General features: G+C 41.7%; 1 protein-coding gene across 4 annotated transcripts in view; it reads right to left on the reverse strand.

The window, feature by feature from the left end:
- l1cama (L1 cell adhesion molecule, paralog a) overlaps window positions 1-18384 on the reverse strand; it is a 97227-nt gene extending 78843 nt beyond the window's left edge. For 3 of the 4 annotated variants that reach the window (XM_061903409.1, XM_061903408.1, XM_061903406.1), the window contains exon 1: window positions 18219-18383. The gene's annotated coding sequence lies outside the window, so the exon portion shown is untranslated. Of the gene's footprint in view, window positions 1-18218 lie in introns of all 4 variants that reach the window. The other variant, XM_061903407.1, reaches the window with a different exon arrangement.
- Between the last annotated feature and the right edge of the window lie 4862 nt (window positions 18385-23246).

Genomic DNA, 23246 nt, shown 5'->3' on the forward strand with positions numbered 1-23246 from the left:
CCACCCCCCCCACCTGCTGCCCTAAAGGGAGCGCCTGCATACATCTGTGCTTGCATGCAGTGGGCGTAGTGTGTAATGGGATGGCACAGTATGTGCGATTAAATTAGGCCCTTGTATGGGGATTACAGCCCACTCAAACCCAGACCTCCTCCCACTGACTGTAATCCAAGCCTAATGATTCCATCATGGCCGGTGCAGCACAACACAGACGTCAACACAGGAAGCTTACCACAAGTGCAGTACTTGACAACTAACGTGTGAAGGATACTAAACTGTCTTGTACCTCATTTATTTAAATCATGCTTAAATTCAATGAGGTGTTGTTCCATGAAGTGGGAAGAGAAACCAAATCAATGCACCCTAAAGGTAAACACTGCAAATAAATAGGCATTTTAATGAAATCTATGAAGCCACTTGATGCCAAGAGGTCACTTAAAATCCTGCACGCTTATAGACGATGCAGGCTTTGACTCAACGTCAGTGAATTGGACTGACTATGTGGAGAGTCGCCAGAACTTGCAGCCTCATTTCTCTCTAACTTGTATATGGGTGCACCATGCATGTTAGTATGAGGGGCCGTTAGGTGTATGTGACAGCATTTCAGTAGTGTGTATAAGAGTGTTTCAGTAGTGTGTATAAGAGTGTTTCAGTAGTATGTGTGAGAGAAAAATAGTTCAGTAGTGTATGTAAAAGGTAATTCTAACAATGTCCCTAACGGCCCCTCATATGTTAGGGTCTTACTGTATTCATGTGTGCATGTAAAACTACAGCAGTGCGTGTTATTTTATGTGGATTAATAGGAAAACAGTAAATAAAGTAGAAGAAAGAAAGATGTATTAAAAGTCGTAACCTTAAACTCACAACAACCTGAGGCCAGTTTGTCTCTGGAGACATAAAATGTAATTAATTTGGGTGTCTTATGCATGTGTATGATGGTGTTGAAGTAACAAAGCCAACAGTAGGTCAGAAAACTGGTGTGGTGTTGTTGGCCTGACCCCAGGATGCAAAGACAGAAGACGAGCAAATGAAAACTAGGCTGTGCACTAAAGACCAACACCTGTCGAGGTATAGCAACAAACTGATGATCCAGCCCTGACCAGAAGAACAAAGCAGGAGTGGCAGCGCTAAGGCCAGAGGTGAAATGGCAGAAAATGGAAGCTCACAGGAAGTGAAAACAAGAGTGCTGGAACATAAAATACAGTAGAACCTCAATTTATGTGTATAATTAGTTCTAAGACGGAGCTCTTAACTCAAAACACCTGTATCTCAAACCATTGTGGCCTTCACACTAACTTGCTTCCTTCCCATGGCTGGAAAACAAAATGATGTCCATCTTTAGCTATAAACTACTGCTCGCGTGTGAGATGTTTTGGGCGGGATTTTCTAAGTCAACTAATGGCGATGATGCTTGTTACTCAAAGTTTTGCATGCAAAGCATAACAATTAATCGAGAACCAGGCCTTATCTTAAAGTACTCTTAAATTGAGGTACCACTGTAACATAAAGCACATGAAAAGAATAAACATAGGTCCAAACTGCCATGAATGATTAATTACTAGCTGATATCACTATGATGCTCTGCAGTCAAATTGGAATTGTGTAGACTTATAAAATCAATGTTGTTTACCTTTTTTCGTTTGACAATTCTCGTGACATTACGACATTATTCTTGTTAAATCAATATTCTTCAAAATTACAAATATATTTTTGTAAAAATATGTTACATTTAATTTCTCACCAACTGCAACTCATTTAAAATTGTAAACATTTTACAACTATACTTTAGTTGTTATTTTCTTCTTCATGACTTGTAACATCTTAAATAAATTCTCCCTTTTTTACTAAAGATTATATAGGTAGTATATGGCATTTATTTTGTTTAGCTACCTTTTATTAGGTTTGTTTCACTATCTCCATGTTACTGCTGACCATGACACGCTGACTGAGAAAGTCAAGCAATGCACAGTAGTAAGGGTTTACCTGATAGAAAAAAAGTGACAAATCAGAGGGCGTGGCGCAGTGGAACAGTGGCTGTGCGCAACCCGAGGGTCCCTGGTTCAATCGCCACCTAGAACCAACCTCATCACGTCCGTTGTGTTCTTGAGCAAGATACTTCACCCTTGCTCCTGATGGGTGCTGGTTAGCTCCTTGCATGGCAGCTTCCTCCATCAGTGTGTGTATGTGTGTGTGAATGAGTGAATCTGGAAGTAGTGTCAAAGCGCTTTGAGTACCTTAAAGGTACAAAAGCGCTATACAAGTACAACCCATTTACCATTTACCCCAGGGGTGCCCACACTTTTTCTGCAGGCGAGCTACTTTTCAATTGACCAACTCGAGGGGATCTACCTCATTTATATTTATTTATTTATGAAAGAGACATTTTTGTAAACAAGTTAAATGTGTTTAATGATAATACAAGCATGTGTAACACATATAGATGTCTTTCTTTCACGAAGACAAGAATATAAGTTGGTGTATTACCTGATTCTGATGACTTGCATTGATTGGAATCAGACAGTAATGATGATAATGCCCACATTTTCAAATGGAGGAGAAAAAAAGTTGTCCTTTCTGTACAATACCACATGAAAGTGGTTGGTTTTTGGCATCTAATTCATCCAGCTTCCATACACTTCACAAGAAAAACATTGGCGGCAAATTCCGTAGCTTGCTTGATTGACATTCATGGCACCCGAGGGTCTTGTGAGATGACGCTGGCTGCTGCCAGTTCATTATTATGAAAAAATGACAGAGAGGAAGGCGAGAAACACTTTTTATTTCAACAGACTTTCGCGCCGTCCCTTCCGTCAAAACTCTAAAGGCCGACTGCACATTTCCTATCTTCACAATAAAAGCCCTGCTTCATGCTGCCTGCGCTAACAGAATAAGAGTCTCGGAAAGCTGGCGTGCACAAGTGATGTGCATGCCAGCTTTCTGAGGGATCGCTTGTGCACGCCAGTTTTCCGAGACTCTGTATTTAGTTAGCGCAGGCAGCATGAAGCAGGGCTTTTATTGTGAAGATAGGAAATGTGCAGTCGGCCTTTAGAGTTTTGACGGAAGGTACGGCGCGAGAGTCTGTTGAAATAAAAAGTGTTTCTCGCCTTCCTCTCGGTCATATTTTCATAATAATGATCTTGCAGCAGCCAGCGTCATCTCACAAGACCCTCCGGTACCGTGAATGTCATTTAAGTGACGTCTTGGTGAAGATTGATGATCACTAATTTTTAGGTCTATTTTTTTTAAAAGCCTGGCTGGAGATCGACTGACACACCCCCCGCGGTCTACTGGTAGCTCGCGATCGACGTAATGGGCACCCCTGATTTACCCTATCCACGTTCGCTGCCAAAAGGCAGTATAGTGTTTAATATCTTACAATGTGTTTTGTGGCCATGCCAACTTTGGCCTCAGCCTCAGTTGCTACATAGAGTGGCACTTTCCATCATTTTCAGCAGACTTCATTGCAAAATGATTTACATCCCGCCTTTTTTTTCAAGCGAGGTCCACCCAGGAATGGGCCCGAGTGATTCCATTCCCTACTGTATAACCCTCTAAAGGCCTAGTTGGCCACATGCGTGGACAGCACCTTTTAGCTCTTTTTTTCCAAAATTGTGTACACTACCGAATTGGGGTTTTATGGCCGCTTATGTGGACACTTATACTGCCATCTGGTTGTGTCAGAAAAGTATAACATACAACGGAATTTGGGGGGAAAAAAGTGTAAAAATAAGAATTAGCATGTCACTAAACATGAAGTACATGTTTTTTACCTATGGACTAAGTACATCGTAAGAAAAGATGATTCTTAGTTTTTATTCTAATTAGGGTCCAATAAAAAGAGAAATAAAAGGAGAAATAAAAAATACATGTAAACAAACAGCTTGGGCCTTAAGAGGTTATGTAAAATATAATGCTACAAGTTTGATTGCACTTGAAGGCAAACAACCATGTTGAAGACAAAGGGATACATCAGCAGCCCTCCCTCCTCTCCCAAGTCTCGTTAAAAATTCATCAGTAACAAATCAATATGTCAGAAAACCAACAATGCCACATCAAGCCAATAATAAACAGTTTGAGCAATGTAATCAAAGTTGGAAACGCTGCGAGTGTTCAACATAACATGAGCTAATCTGACAATGAGTGACGCCTATATGTATGTGTACTAAAATAACAACAATAATTAAAGGCTCCTTCTTATGCAAAATTGACTTTTTACTGTCTATTAAAGCTGCAAAGAGGCAGCAACTTGTCCAGGGTGTACACCGCCTTCCGCCGGATTGTATATGAGATAGGCACCAGCGCCCCCTGCGACCCCATAGGGAATAAGCGGTAGAAAATGGATGGATGGATGGCTATTAAAGATAAGAACCTGTTCATGAGCACCACAGAAAACACTCCTTCCTCTAGGATATTATACCAATTCTGACCTACCATTAGCAAGATGAGACCTCCCCGCACACCACTTAAAGTTAAACAAATGAATCAATAAACAGGCTTCGCTACATTTCTTAAAAATAAAGCCTGGAGCTCTGCCAACTCGTTTGGGAGCTGTAAGTTTGATCACTGCGTTTGTCTTCAGCCAATAGGCTAATCTAGTATGACGTTGCTGTCAACATATGAGTTCCATGTTAGCTTTCAAAGTTATGCTATGCTACAAGTGCGGAATTACAGTGTGAATAAGGTGAAAAGTAGCACTTTTTGTGTGTAGCTCATTAGCATTAAAGCTACAGACACACACGTTCCCAGTAGAGCTTGCTAAGCGGAAAGTATAAGGACTCTAATATGGTATTGATGGACCTTTAAAATTGACTTAAGTGCACAATGTGTCACAGCCCCGGCACACTCATCTCCAAGAGCGCGCCAAGTGCGTGTCAGTACGGCGGCAGCAAGCAGCTGCAATCAATCATCAGCAATCGGCGCACCTGCGGCTGATCAGAGGACCGCCGTCATAATCCTACACAACCTGCTGGCACTCAGCATCAAGGGTTGGAATTGTGGGTTAAATCACTAAAAATGATTCCCGGGTGCAGCCACCACTGCTGCCCACTGCTCCCCTCACCTCCCAGGGGATGAACAAGGGGATGAGTCGAATGCAGAGGACAAATTTCACCACACCTTGAGTGTGTGTGTGTGTGTGTGTGTGTGTGTGTGTGTGTGTGTGTGTTTGTGTGCATGCCTGCGTGCGTGTGTGTGTGTGTGACAATCATTGATACTTCGACTTTAACTAAACCTTAACTTTATTCCGCGCCAGAATGTAGCTACCTGTCCTGTACAGTAAGTCGAAAATCTCCACGCTATATGCAATCCTGCTCTCTCTCTGTTTTCTCCCCCTGTCGTATTGATTGTCTTATGTCCTCCTTGTCGCTCCAACAGCAGACCTGCGTTCCCGCATGACGAGGTGTGTGTCTCGTCTTCCCTTGTTCCCTGTGCTTCCCTGACTGCCTCTTGGATCTTGGACTCCGCCTTGGACACGGCCTCGCTATAGCCCCCCGACTTCCTGCCCGCTCACGGACCTCTGAGCTTGTCTTGTCCCCCCCCTATACTTCCTCACCTCTCACTCAACACTCCTGGTAACACTCATTAATACCTACACAAGTCGCACAAAATACCCTCTTGGAATAATACACATTTCATTATACAGTATATATAATCTGAATTAAAATACTTTCTATTCTATATATATATACGTGTATATATATACGTATATATATATATATATATATATACACACACACACATATATATATATATATATATATATATTATATATATAGTTTAAACTACATCCCTGCTGTCTGTGTCATCTTCTTCCCCCTGTACACAACACGTCTACAGAATTCACTAATGATCTCGAACATAAGTAATTTCATAGTTCAAAGTAGGGCTGCAGTTTTCCATTATTTTAGTAATCTAGTAATCTGTCGATTTTGTTTCATTAATCGATTAATCAAATAAAATTCACTTCACAGCTTTAATGCGTATTTTGGGGAGAATAGTTCCAATAACAAATTGCTCTGCTTGCCATAATCGACGTTCTTTTTCCTTATAAATACAGATTAAAAAAGCACTTCTGACATGTGTACATTGATTTAAAAAAAACATGTTCTAAACTTAACAAAACTGTCCGTTGTTCGGCGCCACACATATCACTGCACCCACGCACCACCGCTCTCATGTCCGCGTATTTAAGGTTACAGGAACCCAATAGGGACTCAGTTCTATTGTATTTCCATTTCCATAATTATACTCAAACAATTTATTCGAAGCAACAACATGAGAATCGAAACTTGTTTTTAATCAAATAAATTGATTTCATTGATTAATTGTTGCACCGGCAGAACAGGGGGTTATTGCATTCGCCTCACAATATGAAGGTCCTGAGTAGTCCTGAGTTCAAATCCCGGGCTCGGGATCTTTCTGTGTGGAGTTTGCATATTCTCCTCGTGACTGCGTATGTTTCCTCCGGGTACTCCGGCTTCCTCCCACCTCCAAAGACATGCACCTGGGGATAGGTTGATTGGCAACACTAAATTGGCCCTAGTGTGTGAATGTGAGTGTGAATGTTGTCTGTCTATCTGTGTTGACCTTGTGATGAGGTGGGGACTTGTCCAGGGTGTATGCCGCCTTCTGCCCGAATGCAGCTGAGATAGGCTCCAGCGGGCCCTGCGACCCCAAAAGGAACAAGCAGTAGAAAAAGGATGGATGGATGGATCGTTGCACCCCTAGTTGAAAGTCCTCAAAGAAAACCAAAACAAATGTTATGATTGTGATGTTGACTTGTTATGTATGATTGTTTGAGCTCATGCGTTTCTCATTGACAATAAATATTTTTATTTGCTCGTTTTATGACCAACTTTGGGGTATGTTTCCCTCAGCAAAACACATTTCTGGATGAGTGCATGATCGACCACCACATGCAAACATAAGAAGATCTTCTGACAGCGGACAGACTATTGCCGAATATCAGAACACAAAGAACAGAGGGTCAATTCAGGGCAATTATAGGAGACATTATGGAGACAATAACGCTTCTTTCATGGGGCTGCAGATGAACATACGCTGGGGGGATTTTGACTTTGCTAAGACAAAGACAGTTTTGTGAGGGACAAAAATAAAACATGCGAGCACAAAGGTCATTGAAGAGGCGTTCCCCGTTCAACCTCATCTTTTATTGCTGGCTCTGCATCAAGATAATTAAGTCATTTGATATTATTTCACTTCAATATCTCAGCTATGAGTATTGGCTTTGCAGAGATTACTTTCTACTCTGGGCTGGGATTTATCAGTTTTTCAATTTAAAACTGCCAATATGGCATTTGATGCCCGTGGGGTACCTCTGCCATATTGTCACCTCTGGAAGTTGTAATATAAATAATATCCACAAACCAGGCGAATTCCCATACAGGGGAGCCTTGTTTTACCAACCCCTCCATTATGCAAAATTTTCATTCAATGAACCACAGACGAGATAAAAAATATGCTTTGTTGTACGAACCTTGTCTCAGTGTTCATGCAGCCATTTTTACGTGTTTCGTTAGCCTTTTTACAGCATTTTTTTCTAGTTTTTCTAACTCAACTGCAGTCCAAAGAAAAGAAATAGACAAACTTTTTTTTTTTTTAATTAATCAATCCAACATAATAATACACAATAATACCATAATGATACAATTCCAATTCCAAAACCAAACCCGGCCCAGCAACATTCAGAATAGCAATCAACAGAGCAATTGAGAGGACACACAAACATGACACAAAACAATCCAAAAGTAGTCAAACAAAAAATTAATAATATCAACAACAGTATCTATAATAATAATTCTAACATAGCAGTGATTAGAAATCCCTCATTGACATTATCATCAAAGCCATTTATAAAAATAAAAATAAAAACATTTAAAAAATTAACAATAGTGTCACACTTGCATCGCATCTCATGACAACACCAGCCATCCATCCATTTTCTACCGCTTGTCACGTTACGGGTTACGGGGTTTGCTGACAACACATTGTGTGCAATATTTTCCACAAAGATAAAACAAGTCATATTTTTATTTAATAGGTAAAACACATTGAAATAATGGACCCCATATTCCAATGTGTGGTTTTCAACATTCTGGAACTATCCACAGCATTGTCGACACTGCCTCTGGCCACTATCCCTTCCTTCTGCTGCACGTCAAGAAGTTTAACCAACAAGGTAAAGTAGCTTTATATTTTTATTCCTCTTTATTAAAGCGACCTGGCTGCTTAAGTTTTAGGATGTCAAACTGTAAGTGCACCACAATGCTAGTGACAGTGTGTGCGGGAGTGTGTTGGCAGGGCGGCTGCAAATGAAGACAGTTCCCCTTGTTGTTGTTTTGTCTTTGTTATTGAGTAGAAAGTCGGTCTATTAACCCCCTGGTTATGGTTGTTTGATACACTACTTTGTATTTGTGTTCAAACTGGACTAACTTTTACTGAAATATGGACTTTTGTCGAGGCTGGAGCCCATTGTTTTGGCCCCTTCTCCTACATGGAGAGGTACCAGTCTGGAGGAGATGCTAGCTGTATAAGTCGTGACCTGGAGTGAACCGCTACTCAGTGACATGGATGAAGACCTTCTGCCCCCCAATGGACTGGACTGTCACATTATCATGAATAATGCAAGAACTGTACCATTCCAAAGGTTTTCTTCTTTTTCCCATTTTGGGCTTTTGGAGGGGTTTTTCCAAGTTTGGAGCCCGAATCAAATCAGACGATGTCATTTAGGTTTGTGCAGCCCTTTGAGGTACTTGTGATTAAGGGCTGTATGAATTAACTTTGATTGCTTGATATTTATGTTTACATTTCTTTTGGGTCAATTAGTTTCAATATACACGTTTCCATTTACGAGCCCTGTTCATTATGTTTGTACTTCCAGGTTCCATTGTATATCCATCCATTCATTTTCTACCGCTTGTCCCTTTTCAGGGTTCGTGGGGGGTGCTGGAGCCTATCCCAGCTGCACACGGGCAGACGGCGGTGTACAACCTGGACAAGTCGCCACCTCAAAGCAGATTACATTCACACTCACATTCATTCACCAGGGCCAATTTAGTGTTGCCAATCATCCTGGTTGATTGGCATCAATCAACTCTTTGGAGGTGGGAGGAAGCCGGAGTACCCGGAGAGAACCCACATGCAAACTCCACACTGAAAGATTCCGAGCCCAGCCTTTGTTTTGTGAGGCACACATACTAATCCCTGTACTACCGTGCTGACCCTCATTATAAAAAAAAAAAAAATCAACTCTTTGGAGGTGGGAGGAAGCCGAGTACCCGGCAAACTCCACACAGAAAGATCCCGAGCCCAGGATCAAACCCAGGACCTTTGTATTGTGAGGCACAGGTACTAACCCTTGCCCCACCGTGCTGTCCTCCCTCCATCCATTTTCTACCGCTTGTCCCTTTTCGGAGTTCGTTGGACGTGCTGGAGCCTACTCCAGCTGCACGCGGGCAGAAGGCGGAGTACACCCTGGACAAGTCGCCCCTCAAAGCAGACAACATTCACACTCACGTTCATTCACCAGGGCCAATTTAGTGTTGCCAATCAACGATTGGCAACAATCAACTCTTTGGAGATGGGAGGAAGCTGGAGTACCCGGAGGGATTCCACATGCAAACTCCACACAGAAAGATTCCGAACCCAGGATCAAACCCAGGACCTTTGTTTTGTGAGGCACAGGTACAAACCCTTGTTTCACTGTGCTTGTCCCTTTTCGAAGTTCGCGGGGCGTGCTGGAGCCTCTTCCAGCTGCAAACGGGCAGAAGGCAGTGTACACCCTGGACAAGCCGCCATCTCAAAGCACACAACATTCACCCTCACATTCATTCACCAGGGCCAATTTAGTGTTGCCAATCAACCAGGTTGATTGGCATCAATCAACTCTTTGGAGGTGGGAGGAAGCCAGAGTACCCGCAGGGAACCCACATGCAAACTCCACACTGAAAGATTCCGAGCCCAGCCTTTGTATTGTGAGGCACACATACTAACCCCTGTGCCACCGTGCTGACCTCCATTACAGATGACAACTGCAATAATAATTTTCGAGCTTCTTTGTGGACATTCCAATTACGGAAAGAGCAAAGTTTGCCATTTAAGAAGAGATGAAGACGGTTGAGTGGAACTGGAATATAAATCCAATCCATACCGGTCGGTGCTCTCACGTTGAAATCAATCTTTCCATCTCCAGCCTGCCTTCTCATGTGCAGGCCTCCACATATGTAATTAGAGGCAGCTGGCCTGTCAATCAATCCAACCCCGAGCCCACTAAATCACCTCAATGTATTCTCCTGCAAGCCCCCTGACAGCGCGGCAACACAATCCCCCCCTCCTTTGACACACAGCGGCCCCGCTCGGCATCAAACAGCAACCTGGGGAGTTCCTTGCAAGGCTTTTGAACGTTTGGTAATTGTAAGCCTATGTGTCACTAGAAAAAACATGAAAGAGTTGATTCAACATAATGGATCTTGCTTTACCCCAATCAGCAATCATCGCTTGAATATAAAAAACACCAGAGAATGTTCCGGAAAGTGCATAAGTGGAGAAGCTGGCCCGAGGCTAAAAGAAAAGGAAGTGCAAGTTGCTCTCGACTGTCAGACTGAAAGCAGACCTCTGCTTCCTCCGACACCATGCAGCACTGAAGGCCTTTTGGACACCGGCCAGCCTCTGACATTAGCATCCCATGAACATTCATGCAGGAAGAGCTGAAATATCAATATCCAATTCCAAAGCGTGAGTGTGTCTTCGTCTCAAGTCGTATTCGGAATACACCGAGCTCCTAATCCAGGCTAATTTATATGCAAACATAATAAACCTGTGCGGTGTTTGAACTGTGTTTTAGCATTGGTAGGTAAAACGACGTCAGGTTTCATCAGAAAAGTGTAAAAAGAAATTAAGCCTTTACAGGACACTCACTGAAACACTAAAGCAATATATTACCATATTTATATACAATGGGGATGGCGTAGCACAGTTGGGAGAGTGACGTGTCAGCAACCTGAGGGTTCTTGGTTCGATCCCCACCTTCTACCAACCTCGTCACGTTCGTTGTGTCCTTGAGCAAGACACTTCACCCTGGCTCCTCCTGATGGGTCTTGCTTAGGGCCTTGCATGTGTGTGTGAATGTGGAAATAGTGTCAAAGCGCTTTGAGTACCTTGAAGATAGAAAAGTGCTATACAAGTTTAACCCATTTAACATTTATATATACACATACATTGACACACACTATATGAACCATGTTGCATTATTTATATTTTCATAATTTTTACCAGTGGTTCTTTATTGGTTTCTGTAATTTGTTTCACGTCCTCTTAAATGAAAATACTATTGTTTATATTTCCGTACAAACCATTTTATGAGTTGCATGCATCAGCATTCTGGGTATGATTACCCGATTATCAAAAAAGATTCACAAAATGAGCTGACATGGTATCCACAGAAACTATTTCCAAGTAAAGTTCATTAACTCCGTTTGTAACATTTGAACAAGACTGCTCAGTCTGTGGTATTCAGAGAAGAAGAAAAAAAGTGGAAAGTATATTTTTATTCTGGTACTGAAATATCTGCCTCTCACTTCCGACAGTTGGTTAAAAATGACAATTAAGCAAGCTAAACTAATCTAATCTAATCCAATCTAATCATACCTAAAAATTACTCCATTACATTTGATGATAATCTTCTCTTAATAATTGTAAATAATTTTAAGTAATGAAGTAGTTCAAATAATATACTGTAAATAAAAAAAAAAGAAAATGCATTAAATGGGGGCGTGTGGTATCAATGTAAAAAATGGTTAGGATTAATTAAATATGGAATTATTCAATGATAAAGTTGAGGCGGTATAGCTCGGTTGGTACAGCGGCCGTGCCAGCAACTTGAGGGTTCCAGGTTCGATCCCTGCTTCTGCCATCCTAGTCACTGCCGTTGTGTCCTTGGGCAAGACACTTTACCCACCTGCTCCCAGTGCCACCCACACTGGTTTAAATGTAACTTAGATATTGGGTTTCACTATGTAAAAAGTTTCGAGTCCCTAGAGAAAAGCGCTATATAAATATAATTCACTTCTCTTCACTTATATAATATTTGATAAATATATTATATTTAGAGACATTATCTTTTTTCATTTTTGCCCATTTTTTATTACTTTTACCAGGTCGTCATCAATGTGTAGACTATGGATATCTATGTTGATATAATGCACAATGGAGAAAAATAACCTCCCAGGCAGAGGTAAATGTGTTATTGTAGTATAGTGCTTCAAGAGTAATAAATATTAAAGTTAAAGTTCAAAAAGTACCAATGATTGTCACACACACACACGAGGTGTGGCAAAATTATTCTCTGCATTTGACCCATCACCCATGATCAACCCCTGGGAGTTGAGGGGAGCAGTGAGCGACAGCGGTGGCCGTGCCCAGGAATAATTTTTGATGATTCAACCCCCAATTCCAACCCTTGATGCTGAGTGCCAAGCAGTGAGGTAATGGGTCCCATTTTTACAGTCTCAGGTATGACTCGGCCAGGGTTCGAACTCACAACCTACCAATCTGAGGGCAGACACTCTAACCACTAGTCCACTGAGTAGTATTCATTTGCATCTCATGAGTATTCGCATATGTTGAGACCTTGCTCTGTGTCTTCACCGACAGCTGACCCCTCACCCCCCTCCTTGAAGAGTGAAGTCATTAAAAGATGTAACCACCACCGTCTTAATCTTTTCCACCCAGATTCAGCCTTCTGCTTTTGCTCCTCGCCCCAATCCTTCTTTCCATCCATCTTTTTGATGGAAAGGCTCAATTTAAAGGGCCAGCGTCAAAGGAGGGGTGATAAGATTTTTCACCATAGAGTATTAGCCGAGGCGGCAAGTCTAGTCTGACGACAACATGGCTTCAAGTTAGGCTGTAGACGTCTCTGCAGCGATTCTGCATGCGCACGCATGTGTGTGGTGATGTATCCTATTTGCTTGTGACGTTTACCCTTCCCTACTCTCTTTTGCTACATGATACTCTTTTCACCTGGCCCTCGCCTTCGTGTGTGTTAAAGCATCCCCACCTCTAGCCATGCTTCAATTTAGCATCATCTCATGTGTGTATTTGCCTCACAAATGGCTTAAAAGCTGAACTTTTTCTGCATGATATGCATACTAAACTGTATTAAATAATGGTAGTACTTAATATAGAAATAACCATGTAGAAGGCCTGAGTTGAGATAAATAAATGCAATCAATAAATCAGTTAATTGAACAACAAATGAAAATTAACTTGATAACTTTGCCAACGTCAATAAATTGTCTTGCTCGTGTGCGTTTGTTTTCTGTCAAACAAGGTGCAAGAGGGTTCACTCTGTGCATTGCTCTCAGCACCTAGGTGTGTTTATTCAATAGTAAAATTAAATGAACAGAGTGAACCCTCCTGTCATCCATCCACAATCTTTGTCCCTGTAACAACAGACTAGCTTTGGCCGCAACAACAACAACGCAAATCCCTTAGAGGTGATGGATGGATGGATGGGCAGCACCTGAAGAGCTGCAGCCTGCCACCGTGGCCCCCAATCCCTCTCTGTTGCCAGTCTTGAGATGTTGTAATATGTATATGTGCTTTGCTATGGAGGTTTTTTCTCCTCTCTAGACTGGGCCTGTCAAAGTTTGTTGATAACGAACCCCAAGTTGCAGAGAAGGAGTGAGAAAACATGGTTTTAATATAAACAACTACAACAAAACCCAACAAAGGGTTCAAACCAAAAGCGCGCATGTGGGCGGATAACAAACAAAAGGCCTAGCGTGGAAGCTAACAGCTATCTAGCAGGAAACAGAAAAACTGGAAACAGCTAATGGCTAACAAGAAAACACGAAACCAAAAAGCTGGGAGATAACAAACTACAAATAGCTAAAAGAAACAGCTTACCGCTACGACGACAAGGACAAATAGTAGCACGACAGGTAGTAGCTCTAATGATGACATCGACAAATCACGACAGGTAGCAACGACACAAGAGCGACAATAATCCAGCACTGACTGGAGGAACAAAGGAGGTAAAACCGGAGCTGGCTAATTGACATCAGGTGTGGCCAGGTGCCAATCAGCCATAGCTGAAGGGAAACAAAGCACTCAGGGAGACAAACAGGAAGCTGAACCAAAATAAGAGTGCTGACAGGAACTAAGGACAGCAAATACTAAACACACAGAGGAGAAACTGAAACACAAACAAACTGTCAGTGGCAAGCCTGACAGGGCCCTCTCAAGAGCCAAGCCTAATTTGTATTTTTTTTACCCATCCTACCCCAGCGTTTACCTTTTCCCCAACTTTTACGGGGCGCCTTGTGGCAACCCATCAGCGTTCCTGTTCTGTAACTGTATATACACTGTTTGTTTGTCTAATCTTGAACGGGTTTGTGCTGAAAACAAAGTTTTGTTGTACTTGTGCAATGACAATAAAGACCTACCTACCTACCATAACAACGAAAACAAACCACCTGACCCAGTTTTTCTAAATGGGGATAAAAACCTGCACTTTAATATTTATTGAAGTTACAGTTTTTGCTAACAGAGGTTGATGTTCGGTTTTATTTTCATTTAGGATAATTACTCGTTATTGAACTTCCAATCACAATGGTAAGAAAATAAAGTGTTATTGATTTTGAAAGGGTTACTTGCATTATCACTCTTATATATTGTGATTACTGGTCTCAAAATAATGCTCACAGTGAGATGATTTATCGGCAATAATTTGTGGGATATCATATTATCCATAAAAAATGGTAATTTAACCAGGATTACACTGGAGTAGTATTTTAGAGATTACTTCTTTGTTAATAAATGAAATGGCACTGAATCAGTCCCTCGTTTATCGCTGTTAATTGGTTTCAAACATGACCGAAGTAAATGAATTTCCACTAAGATTCATTAATAACGATTTAAGCCAGTGCACACAAACTGTTTACAATCTTTTAAATATGTCGTTTCAACGGTATGAGAGCCCTATTGACATAAAATAACACCCATTAGTCGTCTTTTTTTAATATAATCAAGTAAGGCTGTCTGAGGGTGAACCAATCAGGGGCCATAATACTCAACAGCAGGCTCTGATTGGTTTGGTCCTACTACTCCTGTAGTATTGATATTTTTAGTTTATTTAGTCATTTTTATGCATGAAAATGCTTCACCCTGGAGACCAAAAAATGATAGAATATGCTTTGAAAAAATAAAAGCATCCAAAAAAATTTGGTGAATTTTTAAGATTTGAAGCGCAATGTGGCGAGGGACGACTGTATACGACATCAGCCTGTCTTTAGGCCTCAATCTGCAGAATATATTTTTAACTAGGATAAAGTCCAGTCTAAACATACACTATATTGCCAAAAATATTTGGCCACCCATCCAAAGGATGAGAATCAGGTGCCCTAATCACTTGGCCCGGTGCATAAAATCAAGCACTTAGGCATGGAGACTGTTTCTACAAACATTTATGAACGAATGGTCCGCTCTCAGTGATTTCCAGCGTGGAACTGTCATAGGATGCCACCTGTGCAACAAATCTAGTCGTGAAATTTCCTCGCTCCTAAATATTCCAAAGTCAACTTTATTATAAGAAAAGTGAAGAGTTTGGGAAAAACAGCAAGTCAGCCACCAAGTGGAAGGTCATGTCAAATGACAGAGAGGGGTTAGCGGACTTTGAAGCACATAGTGCAAAGACGTTCTGCACAGTCAGTTGCTACAGAGCTCCAAACTTCATGTAACCTTCCAATTAGCCCACGTACAGTACGCAAAGAGCTTCATAGAATGGGTTTCCATGGCCGAGCACCTGCATCTAAGCCATACATCACCAAGTCCAATGCAAAGCTTCAGATGCAGTGGTGTAAAGCACACCGCCACTGGACTCTAGAGCAGTGGAGACGCCTTCTCTGGACTGATGAATCACATTTTGGGTTTGGAGGTTGCCAGGAGAATACTACATTTCGGACTGCATTGTGCCGAGTGAAATTCGTTGGAGGAGGAATTATGGTGTGGGGTTGTTTTTCAGGAGTTGGCCCCTCAGTTCCAGTGAAAGGAAACTTTGAATGCTCCAGGATACCAAAACATTTTGGACAATTTCATGGGATGGCACTTTAAGTTCAAATATGTGAGTAAAGGCAGGTGGCCAAATACTTTTGGCAATATAGTGCAATCCCATGCTTGTAATACAATCAACAAAAGTTGACAAAACAGAATAGAACGTAGATATTTACTAACAGAGTGGTCAGTAACACCTATGATTAGGTAAATATGTCATTTTCATAACTGCTGCCAACTGTTTCCTGCTGTTTAGTGGAGGGCAAGCAGTGTATCTATGTGCTGTACATCCACAGTGGGGCAAAAAAGTATTTAGTCGGCCACCGATTGTGCAAGTTCTCCCACTTAAAATGATGACAGAGGTCTGTAATTTCAAAGCTCTCACTGATGGAAGGAGGTTTTGGCTCAAAATCTCACGATACATGGCCCCATTCATTCTTTCCTTAACACGGATCAAACGTCCTGTCCCCTTAGCAGAAAAACAGCCCCAAAGCATGATGTTTCCACCCCCAACCTTCACAGTAGGTGTGGTGTTCTTGGGATGCAACTCTGTATTCTTCTTCCTCCAAACACGACGAGTTGAGTATATACCAAAAAGTTCTATTTTGGTTTCATCTGACCACATGACATTCTCCCAATCCTCTGCTGTATCATCCATGTATCCATTTTGGTATAAACTCAACTTGTCGTGTTTGGAGGAAGAAGAATACTGAGTTGCATCCCAAGAACACCACACCTACTGTGAAGCATGGGGGTGGAAACATCATGCTTTGGGGCTGTTTTTCTGCTAAGGGGACAGGACGATTGATCCGTGTTAAGGAAAGAATGGATGGGGCCATGTATCGTGAGATTTTGAGCCAAAACCTCCTTCCATCAGTGAGAGCTTTGAATGGTTGACCAAATACTTATTTTCCATCATAATTTACAAATAAATTCTTTAAAATTCCTACAATGTGAATTCCTGGATTTTTTTTCACATTCTGTCTCTCACAGTTGAAGTGTACCTATGATGAAAATTACAGACCTCTGTCATCATTTTAAGTGGGAGAACTTGCACAATCGGTGGCCGACTAAATACTTTTTTGCCCCACTGTATGGCGTGCAGCCAGGTGTTCTTGTGCACGTCTCTAGGCCCATGTCCGTGTTGCCACACCCTTATTTTCACTTCCTGTGACGGTTACACTTACATAGCTACCCTCTCCTTATTTAAATCCCACCTTCATGAGTGTGTGTGTGTGTGTGTGTGTGTGTGTGTGTGTGTGTGTGTGTGTGTGTGTGTGTGTGTGTGTGTGTGTGTGTGTGTGCGTGTGTGTGCGTGCGTGTGCGTGCGTGTGTGTGAGAGAGAGAGAGCACCGTCAATGCCGCTGCAGTAGAGATAAGAGCAGCAGACTAGAAAATTGTTGCTGTCTGTTCCGCATGTGATGTTCCCCATGTGGCTTAGCCTGGCGCTTGCTTCATGTGCATTGGAAATTGTTGCGGCACAATCACACAATCACGCATTCAACATGACACCGCTCGCCCATTAGGGGAGAGAAATTGCTTTGTTTTTGCCTGGGTCAAACATTTTTTTTTTTTGTATCAGTTGTGCAGACTTCTGTGCAAAGAAGGGCAAACGTAAGGCGGCATTATGAATATAAAACATGATGTCAGAGGAGAAGGAAAGTCCAACAGGTTATTTGGAGCACTGAGTAGATTCCAACAAGTGATAATAACAGGACACACTCCTGACATAATGCCTGCAGGTGAGGAGACATTTCACTAGGAAATACCTCATTTACATATGTAGATGAGCCTAAGGTGTGATGCCATTTCTGTAACGGCCTCATTTAATCCTCTCATCACCTCCTTTAGTGCAGACTATAGACACACACACACACACACACACACACACACACACACACACACACACACACACACACACACACACACACACTGCAGCTGCACTCACAAGTGACAAAAACACAAATAAATCATGCTGACAAGGCTTTTCTCTGCAGAGGTGATGGATACAGCCTGAGGGAGGACACACTCTCACACACACACACACACACACACACACACACACACACACACACACACACACACACACACACACACACACACACACACACACACACACACACACACACACACACACACAAAGCCCCTCCTACCTCCACGGATGCTCCTTTTCCTGCAACAACTCCTGCTGTGGCCTATCTGTTGCTGCTGTCCTCCTCCTCCTTTTTCTTCTTCACTGTGCAATGTGCTCCTCAGTGCCGTGCTGATGCTGCAGTGAGAGGAAAAACACACCCTCCTCCGGCCGCGCTCTCCCTCGGCCTGCCTCTCTCTAATTGGCTGCCTCTTAGAGGTGACATCACCCTTCGTCTGAGCCTCCTCCTCCTCATCATCATCCTGTGCTCCCTCCCTAGCCTCAGCTCCCTCTCCATGTGCATCCCTGGTCATTCCTCTGCTGCAAGCACACACTTGGCCTCCTCATCCTTGTTGTCGGCCCGGGTCAATATCAAGATGCTCTTAATTCCACCATTTCAGGCACAATTTCAAAAACCATGTCTTCATCAGAGGGTGAGCCTATCCCAGGTTGACCTGCTCAGCCAAATGTTATTCATTTCTCAAGCTCCTTCATGCCAGCGAAACACAGAATGAAGCAGCCTTGGGTTCATTATTGTCCAATTAAAGGGGTGTCGGGCAAAGAAAAGTGCTAAATTACAGTCTCTTATCGGGGGAAGATGCACTGATTTCTGGGTAATAATGGCCTCCTCCTCCTCCTCCAGAGGTGATGACCAGATAAGGCCATTATTATATGTCGCTCAGCTACATGGCGATAAAAGATCTCCTGGTTTTGTACTCGCTGTGTCTCGATTACGGCGGATTAATGGACATTCCGATAGTGATCATGTATGGACCGATACCAATACCGATCACATGTGTCAACTGTGAAATGTTCAGTGTATCTATAGTGAATGCTATTAAGAGTGTAACAATATCAACACAATATTCGACCTTATTCTCTTTCCTTACGGATAATTGTTGTAGCAAAACCAGCTCAATGGTACAAGATCACTACAAAAAAACTTAAAAATTATTATCTGCTACTCTTTTAAGTAATTTTTGTCCTCAAAGTCTTTTTGTGTTCAGGACAGGGGTCGGCAACCTTTTTGGCTGAGAGAGCCATGAAAGCCACATTTTTTAAAGTGTATTACAGTGAGAGCCATATCATATGTTTTAACACTGAATACAACTAAATGCATGCATTTTTTAAGTAAGACCTACATTTTTAGAGTATAAGTCTTATATTTTATATCATTTTTTTCTGAAGCTAACCAATAATAAATGAAATACTTGTTTGGCAACATTAAATTGGCCCTAGTGTGTGAATGTGAGTGTGAATGTCGTCTGTCTATCTGTGTTGGCCCTGTGATGAGATGGCGACTTGTCCAGGGTGTACACCGCCTTCTGCCCAAATACAGCTGAGATAGGCTCCAGCAACCCCCGCGACCCCAAAAGGGACAAGCGGTAGAGAATGGATGGATGGACTTCTTACCATTGATGTGACTTATTGAACAGGTGCGGTTGAAAACTGACGGATGGATTAAAATGCATAAGAATGTTTTATATGTTGAACGTTATTTTTAAACACCGATTACCAGCGGAATTATTTATTACTAATCGTGTTAAGCAATGTCAGCTCAGATGTATCAGAGAGCCAGATGCAGTCATCAAAAGAGCCACATCTGGCTCTAGAGCCATAGGTTCCCTACACCTGGTTTAGGAACTTACTGACTTTGTAGACATGAACAAAATCAAATATTTTTAATAAAATCAAAATGTCGATCATACGGTGATATTGCAACGCCACCGATTTACTATCTTAAGTGTTGTGACTGCCACAGTACTGACACACCAATGCTTGCTGTTGTAATATCTTATATTACTTGTTCATTTCCTGTTAATATCTGCTTACTTTCTTCGGTATCGCGGTTCCATCTACACTTCTTAAACTTATTTCTTGGTGTTGTTTCTTGTTTTCTTAGCACAGTGGTTCTCAGATGGGGGTACGCGTACCACTGAGGGTACTTGAAGGTATGCCAAGGGGTACGTGAGATTTTTTTTAAATATTCTAAAAATAGCAGCAATTCAAAAATCCTTTATAAATATATTTATTGAATAATACTTCAACAAAATATGAATGTAAGTTCATAAACTGTGGGAAAAAAATACAAGGATGCAATAATTAGTGATGACAGCTAGATTTTTTGTGGACATGTTCCATAAATATTGATGTTAAAGATTTATTTTTTTGTGAAGAAATGTTTAAAATTAAGTTCATGAATCCAGATGGATCTCTATTACAATCCCCAAAGAGCGCACTTTAAGTTGATGATTACTTCTATGTGTAGAAATTTTTATTTATAATTGAATCACTTGTTTATCCGTCAACAAGTTTTAAGTTATTCTTATATCTTTTTTTTTCCAAATAATTCAAGAAAGACCACTACAAATTAGCAATATTGTGCACTGTTATACAATTTAATTAATCAGAAAATGATGACATAGTGCTGTATTTTACTTCTTTATCTCTTTTTTTGTCAACCAAAAATACTTTGCTCATAGTAGGGGGTACTTGAATTAAAAAAATGTTCACAGGGGGTACATCACTGAAAAAAGGTTGAGAACCACTGTCTTAGCAGCTAGCTCGCTCTCTGTGTGTGAAATGTTTAGCCTCGTACTCCAGTGATGATATTACTTAATGACACTTGAGGAATTAAGAAATGCTGTACATTTTCTCTAATAGAGTTATGCAGGGCATCCATAAAGTATTCAAATCACTTCACCTTTTCCACATTTTATTTTACAGCTTTATTCTAAAATGGAATAAATTATTCTACACACAATATCCCATAATGACAATGTGATTTTTTTTTCTTTTTAATTTTGCAAATTTATTAATAATAAAAAAAAATCATGTGTACATAAGTATTTGTGGATTCACCTTTGGTAGAAATTACAGCTTCAAGTATTTTTGAATATGATGCTACAAGTTTGGCACACCTATCTCCGTGCAGTTTTGGCACTCCATTAATTTTTCCCTCTATCCTGACTTGTCTTCCAGTTTTTGCCACTGAAAAAGCATCCCCACAGCATAATGCTGCCACCCCCACGCTTCACTGTAGGGAAGCTATTGACCTGGCGATAAGCGGTGCCTGGGTTCTTCCAAACATGACGCCTGACATTTTCGCAAAATAGTTCAATCTTTCTCTCAACAGACCAGATCATTTTGTTACTCATGGTCTGAGAGTCTTTCAGGTGCTTGTTAGCAAACCTCTTACAAAAACCAATACCAGTGAAGTTGGCACGTCTTGTAAATCGTAAATAAAAACGGAATACAATGATTTGCAAATCCTTTTCAACCTACATTCAATTGAATAGACTGCTAAGACAATATATTTAATATTCGAACTGGAAAACTTAGCTCATTTGGAATTTGATGCCTGTAACATGTTGTAGAGAGGCCGAGCCAACGGGCCAACGGCAGGGCAGGGCACGCTGCCCTGCCCAAGATGGCGGCAAGGAGGCGGAGGAGGCGGAGGATGCGGTGGAGCGGAGAGGCGGGGCTTGCTGGGAGCAATGCCTCCCCAATCTAAATCAGGTGCGTGGCACACACACCTGCACACAATTAACTCATCTCCTCCTGCTGTATGAAAGGGGAGAAGGAGGAGAGATCAAAAAGGGAGTTGGAGTGTCCGCAGCAGATGCAGTGCGTGAAGAGCAAGAGCGACAGAAAGCAGACAGCGACGACGACGGCGGCAGAAAAGCGACCGGCGAACGAGCAGTGGAGGAAGGAGCTGAAAAGCGATCCAAACTGCAGCCAAGCTTTATTGCAAAATAAAGAAGTCAAACCTGCTAAAGAGATGTCCTTCCTTGGTGGTCTGCTGAACCCGAGCGACAACGGCTTTAGACTGTCACACATGTGTTTAAAAAAAGCTGGCACAAGAGGCAAAAAAGACTGACAAAGTTGAGTAATGCTCATTAAACACTTATTTGGAACATCCCACAGATGAACAGGCTAATTGGTAACAGTTGGGTGCCATGATTGGGTATAAAAACAGCTTCCATGAAAAGATCAGTCATTCTCAAACAAGGATGGGGCGAGGCTCACCACTTTGTGCACAAATGAGTCAGCAAACTGTTTAAGAACAACATTTCTCAACCAGCTATCACAAGGAATTAAGGGATTTCACCATCTACGGTCCATAATATCATCAAAAAGGTTCAGAGAATCTGGAGAAATCACTGCACGTAAGCATCAAGGCCCATGAATTTCGATTCCTCAGGCGGTACTGCATCAAAAAGCGACATCAGTGTGTAAAGTATATCACCACAGGAACACTTAAAAAAAATCACTGTCAGTAACTACAGTTTGTCACTACATCTGTAAGTGCAAGGTAAAAATATACTAAGCAAAGCCAAAGCCATTTATCAACAACACCCAGAAACACAGCTGAATTTGCTGGGCCCGAGCTCATCTAAGATAGACTGATGCAAAGAGGAAAAGTGTTCTGTGGTCTGACGAGTCCACATTTCAAATTGTTTTTGGAAACTGCGGATGTCGTGTCCTACGGACCAAAGAGGAAAAGAACCATCTGGACTCTTCTAGGCGCAAAGTTCGAAAGCCAGCATTTGTGATGGTATGGGGGTGTATTAGTGCCCAAGGCATGGGTAACTTACACATCTGTAAAGGCACTATTTATGCTGAAAAGGTACATACAGGTTATGTTGCCATCCAAGCAACCTGTTTTTCATGGACGCCCCTGCTTATTTCAGCAATACAATGCCAAGCCACATTCTGCACGTGTTTCAACATTGTGGCTTAATCGTAAAAGATTGTGGTTACTAGACTGACCTGCCTGTAGTCTAGATCTGTCCCCTATTGAAAATGTGTGGCACAATATGAAGCCTAAAATACCACAACAGAGACCTCAGACTGTTGAACAACTTAAGCTGTACATCAAGCAGGAATGGGAAATAATTGCACCTGAAAAGCTTAAAAAATTGTTCTCCTCAGTTCCCAAACGTTTACTGAGTGTTGTTAAAAGGAAAGGCCATGTAAGACAGTGGTAAAAATGCCCCTGTGCCAACTTTTTTGCAATGTGCTGCTGCCATTAAATTCTAAGTTAATC

The sequence above is a fragment of the Nerophis ophidion genome, linkage group LG06 (assembly GCF_033978795.1).
Source record: "Nerophis ophidion isolate RoL-2023_Sa linkage group LG06, RoL_Noph_v1.0, whole genome shotgun sequence".
Classification (NCBI taxonomy): domain Eukaryota; kingdom Metazoa; phylum Chordata; class Actinopteri; order Syngnathiformes; family Syngnathidae; genus Nerophis; species Nerophis ophidion.